The following is a 20,909-nucleotide window of genomic DNA, read 5'->3' on the forward strand; positions in this document are numbered from 1 at the left end:
CATCTTTTATTTTTTTAAATTGTGTACCATGTCTTTTTTTTTAAAAGATTTATTTATTTATTTGAAAGTCAGAGTTACACAGAGAGAGAAGGAGAGGCAGAGAGAGAGAGAGAGAAGTCTTCCATCTGCTGGTTCACCCCCTAAATGGCTGCAATGGCCAGAGCTGCGCTGCTCCAAAGCCAGGAGCCAGGAGCTTCCTCCTGGTCTCCCACGCGGGTGCAGGGGCCCAAAGACTTGTGCCATCTTCTACTGCTTTCCCAGGCCACAGCAGAGAGCTGGATCAGAAGTGGAGCAGCCAGGACTTGAACAGGTGCTCATATGCGATGCCAGCACTGCAGGTGGCGGCTTTACCTACTACGCCACAGTGCCGGCCCCAGGAAGGAACGTCTTGACACTTTCGTGCCGACCGCTGCATCCGATGTAACTGGCACCAGATCTGGCAGATGTTCTTTACCCGGATGACCCCAGCTGCACAGCAGACACCCCCGCACGGTGGTCTCAGTCAGTGCTGTGCATCCTGACTTCCAGGGAGGAGCTCTGAAAGTCGGCCGCCTCATCAGTCCCGCCTGGAGGCCGTAACTCCAGCCCCAGGTGCTGCCCAGGCACCACTGTGTTTCAGGCGTCCCCAGGTGATTCTCCTGTGCAGCGCAGGTTGAGGAGCTAAGAACCAATGCTGTGTAGGAACCGAAGGAGGATGAGAGAGGCTAGATTAGGAAATAGGAAGGGTTTTATTGCCTCTCAGTACATGCTGGTGCATATAACCTGGATCCCAGACTCAAAGCCTCGCTACCGAGTTCTGGATGGTAGTTAGGTACTCAGACATGCAGGGCCGACTCTGGGTGGGTGTGGGAAATTCTCCGAAGTGCAGGAACAGCTCATCTTCAGAAGTTTGGACGCAGAGTGCATTGTGGGAGTCTGCCAAACCCATCCTTCCTGAAACTCTAGCTCAGACTGTGCTTTCTTTTTTGCCTTTCTCAGTTCTGGTTTTGGAAATAGTTGTGTTGTATACCACCTTCTTCTTCTTCTTCTTTTTTTAAGATTTACTTTATTTATTTGAAAGACAGAGTTAAGAGGTGGGGGGGGGTCTTCCATCCACTGGTTCACTCCCCAAATGACCGCAATGGCCAAGGCTGAGCTGATCCGAAACCAGGAGCCAGGAACTTCTTCCAGGTCTCCCATGCAGGTGCAGGGGCCTAAGGACTTGGGCCATTTTCTACTGCTTTCCCAGGCCGTAGCAGAGATGTGGACTGGAAGTAAAGCAGCCAGGACGTGAACCGGCGCCCATATGGGATGTTGGCACTGCAGACCACAGCTTTAACCCACTGTGCCACAGCGCCGGCCCTGTTGTGTATCTTCTTGAAGCTAAAAAAAACCTAGGCCAGCAGGCAGGGGAGCAGACAGCCCTGGCTTTGAATCCTTTATTTGAGCAAATTGCTTAACTCTTGAGCCTCACATGCTGCCTCTGTGAAATGGGGATGAGAATGCTGTGTACCTCATGGAGTTGTTTCGAGGTTGGGCAAGATAATGCATATACATGAACTCATTGTCTTGCATATATTAATTCAACAAGTGACCAGATTCCTCTGTTTTGTGTTCATATTGATGGTTTGCTTTCATTCTAAATTTGTGCCTTAATGGGACAAAACCTGGTGTACCCCATTCAATAGATCTCAGTGACTTTTATTTTATTTTTTACATTTATTTATTTACTTTTGAAAGACAGATTTACAGAGAGAAACGGAGATAGAGATAGAACACTTTGTCTGCTGGTTTGCTTCCCAGATGACCACAATGGCCAGCGCTGGGCCAGCCTGAAACCAGGAGCCAGGAGCTTCTTCTCATTTCCTACATGGGCGACGGGGGTCCAGGTACTTGGATCATCTTCACTGCTTTTCGCAGGCCATTAGCAGGGAGCTGGATCAGAAGTGGAGCAGCTGGGACACAAACCAGTGGCCATATGGGATGCCGGTGTTGCAGGAGGCGGCTTTACCTGCTATGTCACCATGCTGGCCCCTGCTTTTATTTATTTTTTAAATATTTACTTACTTGAAAGGCAGAGTGACAGAGAGAGAGAGAGAGAGAGATCTTCCACCCACTGGTTCACTCTCAAATGTCCGCAGTAGCTGGGGATGGACAGGCTGAAACCAGGAGCCTGGAACTCCATCTGAGTCTCCCAGAAGGGTGGCAGGGACCCAAGTACTTGAGCCATCATCTGTACTTTCCCAGACACATTAGCAGGAAGCTGGAATGGAAAAGAAATGGAGGAGCCAGGACTCAAATGGGCACTCCTGTATGGGATGCAGGCATTCCCAGTGGTGGCTTAGCTGACGCCACAATGCCCACTCCTCAATGACTTTTAGTTACATTGACTAATCAAAAATCAGTAGAAAATTAATAATTTAGCAGGAGGAAAAGTAGTCTTCAAATGTTAATGTTCAAAGTGATCATTTCAGCAAATTAAGTTTCAAACGATATGCATATTTTCTATAACTTACTGAACAGAGGGATTTCAGATCCGTAAAGGCTGTTAACAAACTATTGAATATGTTCTCATTTTTTTCTAAACTATTGCCCACATTGTTTGGAAGCAACGGGATATGTATGATACAATTAGCCAAAGGAACTGGATGTAGCTGGCTCTTCAAATAGGACAACACAGTAAAGAGCAACATTTTATAGTCCCAGGGGCTGTTAGGACATGAGGCCCCCAGCCCATGGGGAGACACAGTGTGACTGATGACTTGGTAATACTTTTGGATAGCTTTGTTTTGGTCAAATTTGCCTTTTTAATTGTAAATAATTATAATTAATTACACACCTACTTCATGTATCTCTGAAGTATTTAAAAAGTGCAAATCCTCTAATTTTCAGGGATAACTGATATTCAAATTCAAGTGTCTCCTGAACCTTACGTGCTCATATGTAACTTTTTTTTTTAATTACAAAAATGGGATCCGACTGTTTTGCAAGTTGCTTTTGGGACCTTCTCCAGGAACCTCTTAGGCCCTCATTTCTAAAAGTGTATTTGGCAAAGCTCTCATCACTAATGGTACTCTGAGGAAAAAAAAGGAAAAGTTACTTTCAGATAAGTCCAGGCCTGCGGTGAAAGCAGTGTAAGCCTGTGGCCGTGAGTGTGGGGCGTCCTTGGTTCCCTCCTGGTGACTCATGCCTGGAGCAGCACAGTAAAGGCTCTGAAAAGGACTGCAGTAAAGAAGGCTGATTAGCTCTTCTTAAGGGCGTTTCCCTAAGTCATTTCTGGTACAGCTCTGGGCATGCATCACTATCTGGTAGCTCTCCACCGCGGTCTGCCAGCTCCCACCTGTCTGTAGCTCTGTGGGACAGGCAGGGAAACAGCATCGATGAGTTCATGTCATGACCAGGGGTGGGGAATCTTTTTTTTTTCTGCCAAGGAAGAGCCATCTGGATATTTATAACATCATTCACAGGCCATACAAAGTGCTGGCATCCCATATGGACGCTGGTTCAAGTCCCACTGCTCCACTTCTGATCCAGCTCTCTGCATGCACAGGCCCTTGGGCCCCTGCACCTGCGTGGGAGACTCCGAGAAGCTCCTGGCTCCTGGCTTTGGATTGGCCCAGTTCTGGCCATTGTGGCCATTTGGGGAAGTGAACCAGCAGGTGGAAGATCTCCCTCTCTGCCTCCGCCTCTCTGTAATTCTGCCTTCCAAATAAATACATCTTAAAAAAAATAAATCATCAACTTAGAAACTAGTCTGCTATAGATTTACTGACTTTTGAGTCCCACCTGAGGTTGCCTTGGCAGGGCCAGATGGAATGAGAAGGCACGCGGGCCAGACAGTCCAGGCTGCGGCTTAATCAATACTCAGGGTGTTTCTCCTGTGCACCCAGCGCTGTGCTTGATGTGGGTGTAATGATGAGCAAAAGAGCAGGCTGTCTGCCCGCAAGGACTTTCACTGTGCACCTGGCGCACGGTGACCCTGTGAGTCACTCCCGTGATGGATGTGCGTGGATGTGCGGTCCACACTGGGGGATGTGCTCTGCAGGGGCCTGGAGTGAGCCCAGCCCCTCCGTCCCGCTGATCACACTTCTCCAGTGCTGCACACTTCGCTCCTGCCTGTTTACTCTGCCTGTGCCAGCCTCACACCAAGACCACTGGGTGCTGCAGAAGTTGGGGGGCGGCTGACAGGAGTTGGGGGTGGGGGGCTTCTGGCATAAGGCAGGAACTGCCTGATGTGGGTGGGGGGGACTGGGGCAGGCCTCAGCTTTCCAGATTGATGTTTATCTAAGTTTCAGGGTTGTTGTTGTTGTTGTTGTTGTTGTTTTTAAAGATATATTTATTTATTTGAAAAGTCAGAGTTACACAGAGACAGAAGGAGAGGCAGAGAGGTCTTCCATCCGCTGGTTCACTCCCCAGATGGCCACAATGGCTGGAGCTGTGCCGATCTGAAGCCAGGAGCCAGGAGCTTCCTCCCAGTCTCCCACATGGGTACAGGGGCCCAAGCACTTGGGTCCTCTCCTACTGCTTTCCCAGGCCATAGCAGAGAGCTGGATTGGAAGAGGAGCAGCCGGGACTAGAACCGGCGCCCATGGGATGCCAGTGCTTCAGGCCGAGTCCTTAACCCGCTGCGCCACAGCGCCGGCCCCACAGGTGAGGATTTCTTGCTGCAGATATGTCGCAGAAGGACATTGCCAGTGACCCTGTAGTTAGATGCGAACTGAGGGGTGGCAACTTCTCGGCCTGGTTTCAGCATTCAACTTTGTTACCCTAGGGCCAGTCAGCTTTTCAGTGGAGTGCTTCCGTTTCCTGTGAGCAGGCACGAGCCTGCTAGGGGTTAAGGGGTGCGTGTGTGTGTGTGTGTGTGTGTGTGTCTGTCTGTCTGGTTTTGCCTGGCATTTTCTTGAATGAGCCCCTGACCCAGACAAACCCAAGAAGCAGCAGCTTCCTCCGCCCTCAGTCCGGGTCACAGAACCCGAGACCTGTTTCTGAGTCACGTGGAGGGTGCAGGTGTGGGCCTGGTGCCATTGGTTACTTGATCACCTGGAGGAAGGGGCTTGGGGAATGATGGCTAGTGACAGTTTACTTGGAGTGGTGGTGATGAGGTTGCCTAACAGGCAGTCAGAGCGAGTCTGTTCAACTCTAAAGCTCTCTAAATGCCTGGCTTCTCCCACCCAGGAATCAGCTTCCTCTGGCATGACCTTTCACCCCTGTGTCTCCGGCCACTGCAGCTGTTTGCTGAGTACGGTTCTGGGACTATGGAGGATGCTGAGGGTGGGCCCTGGGAGTCTGTGGTCCAGCAGTGAGGCGAACATGCGTGAGTAACAGTGTGAAGGGCTCCGCGAGGTGCAGAGCTGGGGGGGCCTGCACGGGCTGGTGGAGCACCTCTCCCCAAGTGGGGGATCAGGACACGCCCCTCGAGGGGTGCCCGTTTCGTCAGGCACCCACTTCTTTTTCTACTCTCTGGCTCTACCTCCTCCTTTTGCAAGCCCACTCCTATCCACCCCAGAATTGGATGGGATGGTGGGAAAGACTGTGCCTTGCCCTCTGTCTTCCCTGAAGCAGAATCCCAGAGGGCTCCCAGGTCAACTTGCCGGAGGCGGAGGTGGCGCCAGAATGTCAGACGCTCACGTGCAGCGACAGCACCCCCAGGGCCTCATCAGAGCCAGACCCCTTGGCCCTTGGCTCAGCCTGGAAACGAACCCCAGGCAGGAGGGCTTTCCAGCTTAGTACCTACTGTGTGTTAAGAAGGGAGACTCACAGGTACACAAGCTCCAGCACAGTGGGAGATGTGGTGGTGTGGATGTTGAATCCGAGGCTGAAGTTCCCGGCAGGGAGACGTCTGTTAGCCCTAAGCCTTTTCCCTGCCCGATTGTTAATAAATCTTCCAGGATGACTTGGGAGTGAACACGGGGGAAGCAAATGGAACTTTTTTGTAATTTGGGAAAGGGCTACCCTGGAGAACTGGCCCTCTGTGCCGAGTTGGACCTGAGTGTGTGTGTGTGTGTGTGTGCATGCGTGCACGCGTGTGCATGTGCATACGTCCATGTGCACGCATGCAGAGGAACCTACGTACACATTTCTCTTCTTACTACTCTGGTGTCTTTATTAGTAGCTCTATTTTGTTGCCTATACTTAGTGAAATCCATAGGTTATCTTTTTTTAATTTTTTTTTTTTGACAGGCAGAGTGGACAGTGAGAGAGACAGAGACAGAGAGAAAGGTCTTCCTTTGCCGTTGGTTCACCCTCCAATGGCCACCATGGCCGGCGCGCTGCGGCCGGCGCACCACGCTGATCCGAAGGCAGGAGCCAGGTGCTTCTCCTGGTCTCCCATGGGGTGCAAGGCCCAAGCACTTGGGCCATCCTCCACTGCACTCCCGGGCCATAGCAGAGAGCTGGCCTGGAAGAGGGGCAACCGGGACAGACTCCGGCGCCCCAACCGGGACTAGAACCCGGCGCCCCGACCGGGACTAGAACCCGGTGTGCTGGCGCTGCAAGGTGGAGGATTAGCCTACTGAGCTGCGGCGCCAGCCATCTTTTTTTCATTTTTAAAGATTTATTTATTTGAAAGGCAGAGTTACAGAGCAAAAGGGAGAGAGACAGAGAGGTCTTCTGTCCACTGGTTCACTCCCCAAATGGTTGCAATAGCCAGGGCTGGGCCAGAACAAAGCCAGGAAGCTGGAACTTCGTCCTGGTCTCCCACATGGGTGCAGGGGCCCAAGCACTTGGGTCATCCTCCACTGCTTTCCCAGGCCATCAGCAGAGAGCCAGGTTGGAAGAGGAGTAGTTGAGAATGGAACTGGTGCCCACATGGGATGCCGGTGCCGAAGGTGGAGGCTTAACCCGCTGTACTGCAGTGTCGGCCCCACCAGAGGTTCCGTCTGCTCTTCTCAGCATGAACAGCACTAAGCTGAATGTCCCTGATTCCCCTCCTGCACTTCTGAGCCGGATCTTGTTACTGGAGTGGATGATTCTGGGGAAGTGTGTGTTCTGTGGCCCCCGCGTGTGTTGCAGGCTGAGCACCGGCTGGCTTCCTTGCCTGTTCTCCCCTGCTGTCAGTGGGCGCTCCCAGTGGGAGCCAGTGGTGGGGCAGCCTTCCTCTGAGTATTCACTCGCTGACTTCCACCAAATGGGATTGTTTTAACTTGTCCTCAGAGCTGGGACTTCACGCTTTTAAGGTCTGCCTTACTTGCTGCTCAGGTCCTGGGATTGGTTGGTTCATATATACTTCTCTTTTTTAAAAAATATTTATTTGAAAGACAAAGTGACAGAGATCTTCTGTCCATTGGTTCATTCCCTAAAAGCCTGTACTAGCTGGGGTTGGCCAGGACAAAGCGAGAGTGGTTGTTTGTCAACTTTGAGCATCAAATAAGATTTAAGTAGGTACTCCCATTTCGTCTGCAGTAACTGATTGGAATTTAGTTTATTGTTTATGTGATTTGTGTGGGCAGGGCCCTGGCCACAGATTGTAATTAGAAACAAGTCAGTAAAAAAAGAGCAGGTGATTCTGTTGTGGCCTCCTGCATTCACTGTAAGAGGTAGGAGACCAGCTCCCTTCTGGGGCTGGGGGTGCTTAGGGGCTGTGTTTTCCGTTCCATAAAACCTTCTCCATAGCTCCTTGTTTCAGATGACCTCCTGTCTGGCAGGAGTATTTTCCCCTTTCGCTGCAAACAAGTAGAGACACCGCGGAGAAATTAGGGTCATTATTGTCATTATCATCATCAAGAGTGCAGGCAGGGCACAGGTGGGAGGGGAAGAGGTGATTCGCTGAAATGATATTAAATGTTGACTAGCATTGGGAGGAGACTGGGGCTGTAGAAACTACATCTGGCTAAAGACTTGATGTCGCTAGCATTTTCCATGGATCCTCTGTCGAACGGGGCTGTTGTGAGGTTCTGTAAAGCATTATGTAGACTGTATTAATTTTTTGCCACAAAAAATAATTACTGAACTTTTAAAAAAAGATTTACTTGTTTATTTGAAAGGCATAGTTAGAGAGAGAGAGAGAGAGAGAAAGAGAAAGAGAAAGAGAGAAAGAGAAAGAGAAAGAGAAAGAGAAAGAGAAAGAGAAAGAGAAAGAGAGAAAAGAGAGGTCTTCCATCTGCTGGTTCATTCCCCAATTGGCTGCAATGAACAGGGCTGGGCCAGGTAGAAGCCAGGAGCCTCTTCTGGGTCTCCCCTGCAGGTGCAGGGACCCAAGGACTTGGACCATCTTCTACTGCTTTCCCAGGCCATAGCAGAGAGCTGGATCGGAAGTGAAACAGCCAGGACTTGAACAGATGTTCATATGAGATACTGGCATCTCAGGCAGCCCCACCGGGCAGCTTTTGTACATTATTTTGTGAACACTTTTTAATAGCTCCTCAAAGTAGCTATTATAATTCTCATTTTCACAAGGAGTGAACTGAGGTTCAAAGGGACTAGGTAATGCACCCTAGGTCCCCTTTTATGAAGGGCGGAGATAGAGCTCATCTCTGAACCCAAGGCTGATGCTGTTTCAGTTCCTGATCCTGCTGAGTTCTGACACTGTCACTTAAAAAGGTGTTGCCTGTAATAGAAGGTTGAGATGAGCACCAGTGTCCTTTAGTGGCAGAGCATCAAGAAGGGCTGTGTTAATGTTTCAAAACAGGGACAGTAACACTTCCTGAGTGGTGGAGAGTAAAAGCAAGTATGGGGGCTGGGGCTGTGGCGTAACAGGTAAAGCCGCTGCCTGTAGTGCTGACATCCCATATGGGCGCCGGTTGAAATCCCAGCTGCTCCACTTCTGATCCAGCTCTCTGCTATGGCCTGGGAAGCAGTAGAAGATGGCCCAAGTCCTTGGGCCCCTGCACCTGCATGGGAGACCCAGAAGTTTCTGGCTCCTGGCTTAGGTTCAGCGCAGCTCTGGCCTTTGTGGCCATTTGGGGAGTGAACCAGCAGATGGAAGACCTCTCTGTCTCTCTCTGCCTTTCCTTCTCTCTGTGTGTAACTCTGACTTTCAAATAAATAAATAAATCTTAAAAAAAAAAAAAAAGCAAGTTCGGATGATACAGCACTGTATCATGGGCATACTGTAGGAACTCAGGATACTCAGCTGCCTTCTCCACATATCAGCCCCATCTCTGATCCTCTCCCCATGCTCTTTTCCCCTCCACATCCCTCTTTTCCTGCTTCCTTCACCTGACCTCAAGCTCAGGGCTACAGTGGCATCACCTCCTGCAGCCCCTGTGTCTACAGGAAGCCTGCGGCCGGCTGCAAGCTTAGCTGATCTTTGAGAAGAGATAAGAAAGTGAACAGAAGAAGGCCCTGAGTGGAACCTCAAGCCAACTGAGATCTGCAGGGGCACAGCCCCCTGTCCTTAAAGAGCGTGGACTCTCATCACAAGTGGTTCAGCACACTTCCAGGACTGCCCACAGTGGTCTGTAAAGGCCATGGTTACCATCATTTCCCTCCAGAAAGTCTCCTTGGTTCTCCCACTGTTAACAGTCGTGGATCAGATTATCGATCCTTCTCAACCCCAGGTTTCTATTGCATCCAGACCCTTCACTCAGCAAACATTAACCAAGTCCCTAAGAAGTGCCAGGGCTTTCCTTGGTGCTAGGACTACCAAGGTGAATGCGACACATCTCTGTGTGCAAGGAGTTTACAGTCTAGGGTTGGGGGAAGAGGTGAGAGTTCTGTGACAGACAAGACACGTGGTCCAAACCTCTAAATCATTGTGAAAGTGTTAAATGGGTGTGCAGCGTGCTAAAGGAACTGGAACAGGGAAGAGTCACAGGAGGCTTCCTGAGGGAAGTGACATTTGAGGCAAGTTTTGAAGGATAAGTAGGAGTTCCATTGGTGGAATGAAGGAGAAGGGGAAGGTGGTTCAGGTGGCGGGAAGAGGGAGTAAAGGCTTAGCCAGATTTTGGGGCTGGGGCAAGAAAGACTGACAGGAGCCCCCTTGCAAACTCCCTGGAGTGCTGTTGGGAGGACTTTGAACTTCATTCAGTCACACTCAGCTGGGAAGCTATCAGTTGTAGGTCTGTTTGCTTTTTATGTTTTTTAAAAATAGCTTAAAACACAAAGGGGTGGGGAAATCACTCAAAATTCACTGCATTTAAAATTTAAAAAAAATAAATGATTCCTTGCAGGTGTCACCAAATGCTCACTTGCTGTTTACAAAAAGGCATCTATATTGTTCTTCTCGTCTTTTAAACATTTGTTTTTCATGTTACTGTTTGATCTTTATAATTACTATTTTTAATGGCTACATAATAGTCTATCAATTATATAATTTATGTAAACCAACATGATAAAGTGGGGAAAAAAGCCCAAGGATTTTTATTTGTTTGTTTGAATTTATTTTATTATTTGTAATTTATTCGAGGGGCAGAGAGAGAGCTCACATCTGCTGGTTCACTCTGCTCCCAAAAGCCCATGAGGGCTGGGATCCAAGCGGGGAGCTAAGAACACAATGCAGGTCTCCTGTGTGGGTAACAGGAACCCAATTGTTGGAGCCCTTGTCACAGTCTCCCAGGGTCTGCACTAGCGGGAAGTCAACAGCTAGAGCAAATAGGAACTGAATGTGGGCTCTCCGATGTGGAGCATGGGTTTCCTAACCACTACACCAAATACCGAACTCCCTAACCAAGGGTTTTAGAATCAGCCAGGCCTCCCTGAAATCCTGCCTCAGATTCACCATCTGTGTGTGACCTTGGATAAGATATTTAATGGAGACTGAAGCTCAGTTTGATCTTATACCTACCTCACATTGTGAGGCTATCAAATTAGATGAATTATGATTATGGCCTAGAGGAGGTGTTTGCTCAATGAATGCATACAGTTTGATTGAACTGGACTTTTTTTTTTTTTTTTTAAGCTTTATTTATTTATTTGAAAGACAGAGTTAGAGGGAGAGAAAGAGATCTTCCATTCGCTGGTTCATTTCCCAAATGGTCACAACAGCCAGCATTGGGCTAGTCTCAAGCCAGGAGCTTCTTCTGGATCTCACATATGGGTGCAGGAGCCCAAATACTTGGGTCATTTGCTGCTGCTTTCCTAGGCTCATTAGCAAGGAGGTGGAATGGAAGTGGAGAAGCTGAGGCTAGAACCTGCATCCATATGGGATGGCAGCATTGCAAGTAGTGGCTTAATACAAGCTTGGCATTCTTGAGAGAAGGTAGATGACTGTACAGAGTCTGATTAGGTGGGGAGAAGAGAGAGCCTAGGAGCCATTAGGAAGACCCTAGACCCATGCTGTCCCATACGGTAGCCGCTAGCCAGTGTAGCTATTAATACTTAAAATATAAACAGTTCAAACTAGGATGTGTAATAAATATGAGGGTACTTCAAAAAGGCCATGGAAAACAGGTTGTATTAAAAAAATCTTGGATTTCAAAAATTCTTTGTACCGAAGTGTGTGTGTATATATATATATATATATACATATATATATATGTTTTTAAAATTATTGATTTGTTTGAGAAGCAGAGAGATAGAGCTGCCATCCCCTGGATCACCCTGAAAATGCCCACAGTCACCAGGATTGGGCCACACCAAAGCTAGCAGTTAGAAACCCAGGACAGGTTTCCCATGTGAGTGGCAGGAACTTGGTTACTGCTTCCTGGAGTTTGCATTGGCAGAAAGCTGGAGCAAGGAGCTGGAGCTAAAGACAGGTATCAAACCCAGGTACTCCAGTGTGGGGCTTAACTGTAAGGCTAAGTGCCCTCTCTCAAATATCTTTGAAGTATTATTATTTACCATTATTTGAGAGGCAGAGAAATAGACAAACATACAGAGAAAGCTCCTATCCTGGCTCACCCTCTAGATGCCCACAGTGACTGGCTTGGCCAGGTTTAAGCTAGGAGCTTAAAATGCGGTCCCAGGCTCCCATGGGAGCATCCCAAGCAGCATAATTTTTTTTTTTTAAGATTTATTTGTTTATTTCAAAGCCAGAGTTACACAGAAAGAGAAGGAGAGGCAGAGAGAGAGAGAGAGAGAGAGAGGTCGGTCTTCCATCCGCTGGTTCATTCCCTAAATGGCTGCAATGGCTGAAGCTGCGCCGATCCAAAGCCAGGAGCCAAGAGCTTCTTCCAGTTCTCCCATGCAGATTCAGGGGCCCAAGGACTTGGGCCAGCTTCTGCTGCTTTCCCAGGCCATAGCAGAGAGCTGGATCAGAAGTGGAGCAGTAGGGACTCGAACTGGCGTCCATGTGGGATGCTGACACTGCATGTGGCAGCTTTACCCGCTATGCCGCGGTGCTAGCCCCCCTAAGCAGCATCTTAACTACTAGGCCAAATGCTCAGCCTCCAGACATCTTTCAATTCCATTTTCCACGAACTTTTTGAAGCACTTTTATATAAATATTTAGATGACTTACTATAAATCAAAATGTAAATAATAGTTTATTTTGTATATTTCTGTTGGGCTACACTGCCCTTGCCAAAGTCAGAGTCCGTTATGACTGATCAGACAGCAGGGTGGAAGCAGAAGGCAAATTCAAGGTTGAGCAGCTGAGAGAGGGGCGAATCTTTTCCTAGTTTTCAGGAAGAGTAGACGAGTCTGAGCACTTGTTTGTAAAAGCAGGACATTAATGAGTGTCTTCCAAGCAGTGGTATGAAAGGCAAAGATTTGGTCTAGGCCAGAGCGGCTGTCCCTGCTTTCCTTAGAAGGCCATTCGGGCTCCTGCCATGTGCCATACATGCTTTTATTCCTGCACGGAGTTGTCAGGGACACTTGCCCATCCCTCTGCTCACAGTCCACAGGGCTGGCAAGCACTTGTCTCCAGGATCAGAGAATACCTGGAGCCCAGGCATTTCTGGAGTGAGAGATCAGTGACCACTGTGCTTCCTATCGGAAAGGCTGGGAAGAGCTGAAGCTGCTCTGTGGTGCTCCCTGAGGCTTCGCGGTGCTCCCTGAGGGCTCCACATGCCCCATCTCCCTCTCTGAACCTCTCTGTAACACAGGCATTGTGCTGGGTCGAAATGGCCCAGAGGAGGACTGCATAGAAAAAAGTGAGAGCAGGGACAGGCTTCTCCTGCAGGGACGGGATGTGCTCGCAAAGCCCGTCAAGCCTCTGCTCAGTTGTGTGTGTCTGCACCTACTGTGACCGGGTCAGGGGTCCTCCGGGAGTGGACACTGGAGCCAACAGACTGGCTGAGGCTGGCTTCTGCACAGCATTTCAGGTAGCCACATGTTGTTTAGATTTCAGAGCCTGGAATGGAAATTGTGCCTGGCCCTTGACGTCTCCAGGGTGTCATTCTCTGCAGGATTGTTGGGCTGGAGGACCTCAGGGTTGAGCTGGGAAGCCACCGATTCCTGAAGTATTTCAAGATGGCTAAAGAATAAGGAAAGGGGGCCGGCGCCGTGGCTCACTTGGTTAATCCTCTGCCTGTGGCGCCGGCATCCCATATGGGCGCTGGGTTCTATTCCCGGTTGCTCCTCTTCCAGTCCAGCTCTCTGCTGTGGCCCGGGAGGGCAGTGGAGGATGGCCCAAGTGCTTGGGCCCCTGCACCTGCATGGGAGACCAGGAGGAAGCACCTGGCTCCTGGCTTTGGATCGGCGCAGCTCCGGCCGCAGAGGCCATTTGGGGGGTGAACCAATGGAAGGAAGACCTTTCTGTCTGTCTTTCTCTCTCACTGTCTAAATCTGCCTGTCAAAAGAAAAAAAAAGAATAAGGAAGGGAAGTAGAAAAGAAAAAAAAGAATAAGGAAGAGAGGTAGGTCGAGTTTGGAAGGCAGGCGCCAGGATCTGCCTTGGTTCTGGCAGCTTTATCTGACTCAGCCTATCTGGCAGCACTGGGGAGTGGTGCTGATGCACCTGTAGTAGGAGCATTTTGCTTCTACCAGAGCCATTCTCACTCATTTCAGCCCCAGCTATGGCTGTCAGATAGCATTTCAGGTTCTTTACCAGCAAGAGAACCGTAGAAACAAGTGTTCCTTCATTCAGAACCTACTTACTGACCACCTCCTGTGTGCCAGATACCATAGGATTCAAGCTTTGACTATAGGAGAGTTTTTGAAAAGTCCTGTCGTTTGCTTCTATTTTCTCTCTTGATAAAATTGTGATTTTTTTTTTAAGTCACAGAACAAACCACTTTATGTCTCACAGCTCATGAAGCTGATTATCCTTGGGGGAATTCTGCTGTATCTTGATTATGAATCTTTAGTTTTTCCACAAAGTTGAGAGCAGTGTACTGGGTTCTTTTTCCATGTTCCCTACCCCTCCATCCCATCTGGGCCCTGGAGGGAGACTGCCCCTGGCCGCAGGGAGGTCACTCAGGACAGCTCCCATAAGTGCAACCAGGACCCCAGGCCTCTCACTTCCTGCACAGCCAGAAGAGAGGCGGGCCTGCAGGCTGGTAGGTCTCTTGCCTCCCAGGGATTTATTTCCCAAGTGGTTTCCTCTCAGTGCCGCACCTGTGACTGTTCTAAGGGACTGTGCTCCAGGCCTGTAACAGCACCCTCCCTTCCCCCTTCACACACACACACACACACACACACACACACACCCCGGTGGGATATGAAGCAGGTAGGGCAAGGATTGGGAGAGAGAGTGCTGGCAGTACCTGGGTAGTGGTGGTTGAACACATAGGAAGGTTCCTGTCGCCAGAGCCCCCGGGTGAGTGCTCCTAGAGCCTGCAGCACCACCACACACTGTCTCCCACCTGTGCCCGGAAGCAAGCCTGCACACGTTTGCACACACAACTCCACGAGCTCCTGGCCCAGTGTAGGCGCTTCTCACCCCACTCCAAGTGACCCCCTAACACCACCATCACTGCGTCTACCTCCTAACCGCCAGATCCAGCCTCTCTGGACCAGCTCCTTTTGAAAGGAAGAGAGAGAGAAAAAGGGAAGAAAAACAGAAAGTGGGGAATTAGAAGACTGAGAGCAGCCCGCAGGGGCAGCCGTGCCTTGAGCTATCTCAGTGCATCACAATGAATATGGACTCTATTAAGCCCCGTTCTGCCTGTTAGTGTCTCCCGGGGTAACACAGCCCCCATATGGCAAGCATGCAGCAGATTAGGGCAGGCCCCTGGCCCCATTGAAGGCCCGGGGCTTGACTGGCAGTCGGACCCTCTCCCCGCCTCCCCCAGCCCTCACACTTGACACTGCCTGTGTTTATCTAAAGCGAGGAGGGGGGGCCATTTGGAAGGTTTTTGTCCCAGCTCCGAGAGAAGGGAGGGGAGGCTGGGGCCCGGTGGGGAGAGGGAGGTTGAAGGAGGAAGGGGATGGGCCCAGAGGGAACCTTCATAAATATTCAGGAGGAGCTCTGAATGGAGAGAGAGAGAGAGAAATAAAGCAGATGGAATTCGTGTTAAAGAACAGCACAATCACCCTGTTTGGAGCCCTCCAAAAACAAACCCCCCCAACCAAAAAAAAAAAAAAGAGAGAGAAAGAAAAGGGACAGGCCTTCTAGGAGTGTAGGGGCTGCGTTTATCCAATTAGCAGGGTTGTCAAATTGAATTTATATGGAATAGGGCTGGGGGATTGAGAAGGGAGTGTAGAAGAAAGGAAGTGGTTTTCCTTTTCTCTCTTTCCAGTTTAGCAAAAAAGGGCCACCTCCTCCTCCCCTCCCCTCCCTGGGTAGATTAAAAAAAACACAACTCTGCAAGGAAATGAGGCCATTTTCGGGAAGGAGTACGTGTGACAAAGAAGTGAGACTCCCTAGGAAGTTTTTCCTTCGGTGCTGGAGGTGGGAGAGCATTCCACGTGCTGGGCAAGTCGAGAGAGATAAGACCGAGAGAGATAAGACCGGCCCTTTACTTAGGAAGCAGAGGGCGGGGCTGGGGGGTGTTTGGGGGGGCAAGAGTTCCCCAGACCCTTTTCCACCCCCTTGCCTTGCTGGCGAGGGTATCCCCCTTGCTGGAGTGGAGTTATAAATTTTGGGTTGCGTGCAGCAAGCAAGGTTTTGCTAATCTCCCCCGAATGCCACCTGACTCTATCCCATAGTGCTCCTCTACCTGTGGTGTTAGCTTCAAACTCTTCCCTGGTCCGCCACAGCTTGGCCCAGACTCACTGTCCCACTCTGTCCCCTTCCATCTGTCCAGTAGAGTAGTCTCCAGCGCTGGCGCCGGGCTTCCTGGGGGTGATGTCAGCTGCTCCCAGGAGCGCTGGTGGCATGAGAGATGCCCTTCATGTTTGTTTCTGTCTGAGAGAGGGATGGGAAGGCAAGATGTTTACCAGAGGCATTGACAGGGCTGTCACGTGTCACAGCGGGATCCAGGGCTGCTCCACCCTGCTGCCCACTTGGCAGTGGGACCTCAGTGCTCCTTCATTCACTCCCCAGCTTTCCTGTTCTCCCTTAAGTGGATTTGCAGATTATATTATTTAGTTTTAACTAAGTTAACTCTCACAAAAGAACAAGTGGCTTAAAGAGATTGCTGCAAAGCAAGTGTGGGTTGAAGAGAATGCTGATAATCCAGGCACAGGCAAACAGGGGAAACAACACAGTGACCTTTCCCAGGTCCGGTCAGGAAGGAAACCCGGTGATAATGGAATCACGTCTGGAGAAGTCCACACGATAATTAAGTCCTGGAGACGCACAGAGATTATAGCCTTGTCATTAGCGATCGTCCGTCTAAGACATCACTCCATGATGTTATAAGGCATTAGGATTAAGGAGTTGTTAAAATGTGGTTTCACTTTCAGCTACTCTTTTTAAAATTGTACTTCTGCAATACGTGTGTTTGGTTTATAAATGAGTAAATATGCCTGTATTAGGAATGTTTGCCCAGACTGTTTTCCTGGTAAAGGATTAAGATTAGCAAGGTTCGGAGACCGCCGGCTGCAGGTGACAGCCGTGTGCGCCATGCAGCACCCTGTGATGAGAGACTTGTTTCCTACCTGGGCTCCCTTTCTAGCCGTGTCCTCGTTTTCCTTATGTATGTGCCTGTCCCCCAAAAAGCCCAGTTTGCATCCCAACCCTAGATCCCAAAGTCCTCTTTGGAAGGCCCACAGTTGAGAATGCTCCCTCCCTCTGCCTTCATTGCTACTGCCCCTTTGCTTCCACACTGGCGAGCAGTTGAAAGAACGCTGGGGTCGTTAACGTGTGAGTGATGCCCGAGTTTCATTGGTTTATTTCATTGGTTGATTTCTTCTCATGTTGCATCTCGAGCTCCTTGCTTCCATCTTGCAGCTGTGCCTTCTGAAACGTGACAAGTGGCCCCCAGGTCAGAGGTGGAGGCCACATGGTCACTCTTAACCGTCTTGGCCTAGAAGTGACACATGGCATGTTTGCTTACACCTCATTGGCCAGCACCAGTCCCATGGCCCTGAACTAACTGCAGTGGAGGCTGGGAAATGAAAAGCTAATGGATGTGGGCAGTGGCAGGCTTTTGTCCCCAGTTTTGCTTTAAGCTCCCAAAGGACTGAATCTATCTTCTGGTACCTTGCCCACTGTTTTTAAAGGTTTATTTATTTATTTGAAAGAATTACAGAGAGGGAGAGGCAGAGAAAGAGAGAAGTCTTCCATCTGCTGGCTCACTCTCCAAATGGCCACAATGGCCAGAGCCAGGCCAGGTGGAAGCCAGGAGCCAGGAGCTTCATCCAGGTCTTCTGTGTGGATGCAGGGGCTCAAGGATGTGGGCCATTTTTTGCTACTTTCCCAAGAGCATTAGCAGAGAGTTGGATCGGAAGTGGAGCAACCAGGACTTGAACCAGCACCTATATGAGATGTAGGCAACTGCTTTGCCCGCTACACCTCGGCGCCGGCCCCACCTGCTGTCTTATATGTAGTAGAGCTCAGTAATATCGTTCCCAGTAATATTAATAGTAAGGAAAAACAAGCATGCTTCTTGTAGAAGGCTCATATAAAAATCTGGATAAAGAATAAGGGGAAAATATACATAGAGGCTGGACAGAACCTGTCATGTACTTTACAACATCAAATCATTGGTATTTTCCTATATTTAACGTCAGAGAGCTTGGGTAGATGTTCCTAGTACTAGTCCAAAGTGGTAAGCACCTGCCCTATATGGCCATTTAGATTAAGGAAAATTCAGTGTTCAGTTCCATAGTCACATTTCGAGTATTTAGTGGCTACTGGCTGCCTAGCATTTTGGACAGTGCATATATTGGATATTTCTATCATTGCAGAAAATTTTATTGAAGGGATGGGGTTTGTGCATTGAAGAGTGGGATGTTCTCGATTAGGACGTAGATGGTAAAAGGCTGAAAATGATCCCATGTGATGATCATGCAGGTAGCAATATTTTACGCATAAGTAAATTCAGAAACATTTTGAAATTCATTCAAAAACAATTCTTTTTTCAACAATTAATTTCATTTAGCTGAATGGCAGTGACGGAGAGATCTTCCATCTGTTGGTTCACTCTCATGATGGGCTGAGCCAAGCTGAAGCCAGGAGCCCAGAACTCCATCTTGGTCTCCCCCGTGGGCGGAGGGGCCCAAGTACTTGGGCCATCATCTGCTGTTTTCCCAGGGACGGCAGTAGGGAGCTGGATCCAAAGCAGAACGGCCCTGACTCAAGTGCTCATAGGGGATGCCCGTGTCACAGGTGGTGCTTAATCCACTGGCTCCTAAAGTCAGTTCTGAGTAGTTGGTTCGTGAGGCCCAGGACCAGCTTGCTGGGAGCAGGAATTAGAAGGCTGGGGTGGTGGTCTTCAGTCTTCCCCGTGATTCACTGAGCCTGGAAACTTGTCTTGTAGAACACTCAGAACACACATGCAAAGCTATCGTGTTTTCTTTGAGGCTCCTCCTAATTTAAGATGTTCCCTTTTAGTTAGGTCTGTGGGTGAAATACAACTTTTCCATCAAAATGACCTTTTTTGTTATTCTGTGTATCTGAAAGAGTACAAGATGTCTTGATAACTTTTCTTAATTCCCTTTCCTAAGTCTGAGCTCAGTCTGCAGCCCTCTGAGGATTAAATTCTTGATTTCCCCCACTGGCCCTGATCCGTGTGGGAGTCCCACCTCTCTCCTGAGGCAGTGCGGGTGGGAGGGGGATCCTTACCTGGGCCCCATCCCTGTGATGGCTCCTTCTGGGAGCACAGCCTTGGTCTGCCTTCAGTGACAAGTGGGAAATGGGACTCTTACCATATAAAATTGAGAACCTGCAGAAAAAGGAACGTGGGGCAGAGATGTTTGTCTTTGCATGTAGCTAGCCCCACTCAAGCAGTGAGACAAGAGAAAGCCTCTTGGTGTTTGCTTGCTGTCACTGTCTCCAGCTCAGCTCATCTTTGCTTTGGGTCTTTGGACATCCGGAGGGCGTGGTTTGCGTGCTGGCTGCTGGAGGCCTGTGTCTGAGGCAGCAGCAGTGGGTGTGGGCATCCAGGGGGCTGCATGGTGGCCCCGTGTGGTGTTGCCTTGCTCTTGGTCCAGTTAGTCAGCCAGGCCTCTTGGGACGAGGTGGAGCTGGCCTCCTCCTGACAATGATCAACTCTCAGTTGTTTGCAATTTTCTCAAAAAATAAATACTCTGAGGCTACAGTTTCTCATGCTTGGTCTGAACCCCAGAAGAGTGTTTGTTGTTGTTGTTGTTGGAAGGCCTCGGAGACGTCTGTTTGGAGGAGATTATTTCAGCGGGGAACATGTGTGTCAGCAGTTAAGCTTCGCCGACATATTTTATTTTCTTTATGGTGTCCAGATAATCCTTAGAAATGGCAAGCACCTAGGCTTCAGCGAGAAACTCATGGCAAGAATTCATTTTCCCTTCTCTCTGCTTTTGATTTTTTTTGTCTTGATTTCTTCCTCTTTTTCTGAGAAAACACATAAGAAAATAAGAAGGATCCCAGACATTCTTTGCATTGCCAAGAAAAATAACAGGCCTTACTGTTGCCTCCACCCAGCTCTGAAATTGTACCTTGCTCCTTTCACAGTGGGACAAAACTTCACTCCCTTTAACTTCTCCCACTTGAGCCTTGCTGGCTCTAAAGCAACAGCACCAAACAATATTAGACAAACTTCTCAGATACCTCGATTTCTGGAATAAGCCTCTTGCTACACCAGTCTCACTAGGTAAATTGGTCTAGGAGCAAACTCAGTTCCCCCAGCTGCAGCCATCCTCTCATCGACCCCCGCTTTTCTCTCCCTCTACATAGCTTTTGGGTGAATGAGATTTCAGAGTCCGGCTTCCCTAAGCAGCTCTGTGGCTGCGGTGAATGAGTTAATGAGTTAACCCCTTCCTTCCCTTGGGCTACCTGCTCCCTCTCACCACCCCCACTCTGGTCACTCCCCAGCTGCACTCTTTCCTCCTGGCTTTTGCAAGCCGGATGCTTGCAGCCGGAGCAGGATCTGTTTCCACTCTGAACCTTATAAATTATCGAGGGTGCACAAGTCACAGGAATTGTTTGGCCCGGGCCTCATTAAGCAGGAGGGGGTCTGGGCAGAACTGGCTCAGTAAAACCTTTGTCCGTTTTACAACACAAACACCTCTGTGGGCCCCCTGTGCTCAGATCACAAACAGCCCTCCTGTCCTTTGTCTGCCAGGCTCTCTCTGCCCTTCATTACTTGGGTTCATTTTCCATCGTCCCCACCCCCTCCCTCCTTCCCCCTTCCTCCCTTCCTTGGGGCAGGGGAGGAACAGGTGTTACCAATCTCTGGTTCCCTCAGATCCTGGCCTTGGGAACTCTCGCAGTGTTCTGTCCCCTATCTCATCAGGGAAAGGTGGACTGGAGAATGCTAACAAGCGTCTGGAGGGCGAGAGGGTCCCCCGGGCTGGCTTTTTGGCATTCACTTTGCCTCTAGCTGTCAGGGTTGAAGCTCCTCACTGTTGCACCTCACCCTTCTAACAACTCTGGTGAGCATCCACTGGGTGCAGAGCCCTGTGGTGAAAAGCTCAGGACGAGTTAGTTACCTAACCTTTGCAACTCAGCTTTCTCACCTGGGAAGAGGGGCGAAGTAAAGGAGAGGCCTTACACGAGGGGCTGAGCGGGTTCCTGCAGTGGAAGGGCCCCCACCCCTACCCGGCTGTGCTCCTGTCCTTTGCAGCTTTCATGAATTTCACTCGGCTAAT

At 49.5% G+C, this 20,909-nt stretch overlaps 1 protein-coding gene and 1 long non-coding RNA gene across 7 annotated transcripts in view; one reads left to right on the forward strand and one right to left on the reverse strand.

Annotated features, from left to right (window-relative positions):
• BOC (BOC cell adhesion associated, oncogene regulated) overlaps nucleotides 1-20,909 on the forward strand; it is a 77,854-nt gene that overhangs the window by 18,832 nt on the left and 38,113 nt on the right. The window contains exon 3 of one of the 5 annotated variants that reach the window (XM_089331651.1): nucleotides 4,513-4,629. The exons of the other annotated variants lie outside the window; for them this stretch is intronic. The gene's annotated coding sequence lies outside the window, so the exon portion shown is untranslated. The remainder of the gene's footprint in view (nucleotides 1-4,512; nucleotides 4,630-20,909) is intronic. 5 annotated transcript variants of the gene reach the window in all.
• LOC138849279 (uncharacterized) lies at nucleotides 6,513-20,248 on the reverse strand. 2 transcript variants are annotated; one of them, XR_011387878.2, is made up of 3 exons: nucleotides 19,870-20,248; nucleotides 15,899-19,653; nucleotides 6,513-7,871 (listed from the first exon to the last, which is right to left on the reverse strand). It is a non-coding gene; the product is annotated as an uncharacterized LOC138849279 (long non-coding RNA). The 2 variants fall into 2 exon arrangements; XR_016233086.1 differs by having other exon boundaries at nucleotides 6,513-19,653.

This window comes from Oryctolagus cuniculus, chromosome 4 (genome assembly GCF_051225735.1).
Source record: "Oryctolagus cuniculus isolate XC-2025 breed Fujian yellow rabbit chromosome 4, ASM5122573v1, whole genome shotgun sequence".
In the NCBI taxonomy this organism is placed as follows: Eukaryota; Metazoa; Chordata; class Mammalia; order Lagomorpha; family Leporidae; genus Oryctolagus; species Oryctolagus cuniculus.